General features: G+C 39.9%; 1 pseudogene across 1 annotated transcript; it reads left to right on the top strand.

Annotated features, from left to right (window-relative positions):
• The first annotated feature begins 953 nt into the window (after window positions 1-953).
• Window positions 954-2,163, top strand: LOC112635813 (annotated as a pseudogene). Its single transcript, XR_003122095.1, has one exon. The product of XR_003122095.1 is annotated as a high mobility group protein B1 pseudogene (transcript).
• Window positions 2,164-2,586: the final 423 nt, after the last annotated feature.

The raw sequence follows: 2,586 nt of genomic DNA, 5'->3' as shown, positions 1-2,586 counted from the left end.
TCATATCTAGTGAACCAATATTGATACATTATTATTAATTAAAGGCTATCCTCTCTTCCTATTTCCTTGGTTTTTACCTAATGCCACATTACATTTAGTTGTCATGTCTCCTTAGGTTCCTCCTCTTGGGCATAATAGTGTCTTGCACTGTCCATGGTTTTGAGGAGTACTGGCCAAATATTTTGTAAAATATACCTCAATTGGGATTTGTCTGATATTTTTCTTGTGATTAGACTGGGGGGAACGCCACAGAGATAAAGCGTCATTTTCATCACATCATATCAAGGTTACACATTAACAAGGCGACTTAGTGTGATGATGTTGACCTTGATCTCCTGCCTGAGAAACCACACAGCTTTCATGCTCCCTGCTCCAGGATAGCTTGATGCAGGTGATCTCTGGAGCACCTTTGGAGAAAGAGTGGATGTTGCGTCCACTCAAGGATTCCGGCATGTCTGAAGATGTCTAAGGGGCTTATATCCAAAAGACAGGCAATAACAAATGCTGGCAAGGATGTGAAGGAAAAGGAAGCCTCATACACTGTTGGCAGGAATGTAAATTAGTACAACCATTAGGGAGAACGGTTTGGACATTCTTCGAAAAACTAAAACTAGAGCTGCCATATGATCTGGCAATCCCACAGTTGAGTGTATACTCAAAAGAAAGGAAATCAGTGTATCGAAGAGATAATCTGCACTCCTATGCTTATTGCAGCACTGTTCACAATGGCCAAGATTTGGAAGCAAGCTAAGTGTCCATCAACAGATGAATGGATAACGATAATGTGGTGCCTATACACAAGAATGAGATCCTGTCATTTGCACTAACATGGATGGAACTGGAGGTCATTGTGTTAAGTGAAATAAGCCAGGCACAGAATGACAAACATTGAATGTTCTTACTTATTTGTGGGATCTAAAAATCAAAACAGCTCTCACAGCCATTGCAGTACATTGAGCTCCATAGAGACAGCGCCGGGGCAAGTGAGAGCCGGACGGGCACTGGGCGACTCTGTGCCTCGCTGAGGAAAAATAACTAAACATGGGCAAAGGAGATCCTAAGAAGCCGAGAGGCAAAATGTCATCATAGGCATTTTTTGTGCAAACTTGTCGGGAGGAGCATAAGAAGAAGCACCCAGATGCTTCAGTCAACTTCTCAGAGTTTTCTAAGAAGTGCTCAGAGAGGTGGAAGACCATGTCTGCTAAAGAGAAAGGAAAATTTGAAGATACGGCAAAGGCGGACAAGGCCCGTTACGAAAGAGAAATGAAAACCTATATCCCTCCCAAAGGGGAGACAAAAAAGAAGTTCAAGGATCCCAATGCACCCAAGAGGCCTCCTTCGGCCTTCTTCCTGTTCTGCTCTGAGTATCGCCCAAAAATCAAAGGAGAACATCCTGGCCTGTCCATTGGTGATGTTGCGAAGAAACTGGGAGAGATGTGGAATAACACTGCTGCAGATGACAAGCAGCCTTATGAAAAGAAGGCTGCGAAGCTGAAGGAAAAATACGAAAAGGATATTGCTGCATATCGAGCTAAAGGAAAGCCTGATGCAGCAAAAAAGGGAAGTGTCAAGGCTGAAAAAAGCAAGAAAAAGAAGGAAGAGGAGGAAGATGAGGAAGATGAAGAGGATGAGGAGGAGGAGGAAGATGAAGAAGATGAAGATGAAAAAGAAGATGATGATGATGAATAAGTTGGTTCTAGCGCAGTTTTTTTTTCTTGTCTATAAAGCATTTAACCCCCCTGTACACAACTCACTCCTTTTAAAGAAAAAAATTGAAATGTAAGGCTGTGTAAGATTTGTTTTTAAACTGTACAGTGTCTTTTTTTGTATAGTTAACACACTACCGAATGTGTCTTTAGATAGCCCTGTCCTGGTGGTATTTTCAATAGCCACTAACCTTGCCTGGTACAGTATGGGGGTTGTAAATTGGCATGGAAATTTAAAGCAGGTTCTTGTTGGTGCACAGCACAAATTAGTTATATATGGGGATGGTAGTTTTTTCATCTTCAGTTGTCTCTGATGCAGCTTATACGAAATAATTGTTGTTCTGTTAACTGAATACCACTCTGTAATTGCAAAAAAAAAAAAAAAAAAGTTGCAGCTGTTTTGTTGACATTCTGAATGCTTCTAAGTAAATACAATTTTTTTTATTAAAAAAAAATAAATAAATAAAAATCAAAACAATTGAACTCATGGAGATAGAGAGTGGAAGAATGGTTATCAGAGGCTGGGAAGGGTCGTGGAGAAGGGGTTTGAGGGGAAGGTAGGGATGGTTAATGGGTACAAAAGAAATTAGAATGAATGAATAAGATCTAGTATTTGATGGCACAACAGAGTGACTATAGGCAATAATAGTTTAATTGTACATTTTAATATAACTAAAAGAGTGTAATTGGATTGTCTGTAACATGAAAGATAAATGCTTGAGGGATGGATACCCCATTTTCTATGATGTCACTATCATGCATTGCATGCCTGTATCAAAATGTCTTATGGACCCTAGATAGATGGATAGATAGGTAGATAGATAGATGGATAGATAGGTAGATAGATAGATTTCTCCTTTTGGTTATGTTTCTTGGAAGA

The sequence above is a fragment of the Theropithecus gelada genome, chromosome 12, assembly GCF_003255815.1.
Source record: "Theropithecus gelada isolate Dixy chromosome 12, Tgel_1.0, whole genome shotgun sequence".
NCBI lineage: Eukaryota > Metazoa > Chordata > Mammalia > Primates > Cercopithecidae > Theropithecus > Theropithecus gelada.
The sequence above is the reverse complement of the archived record's forward strand: the minus strand, read 5'-3'. Positions and strand labels throughout refer to the sequence as shown.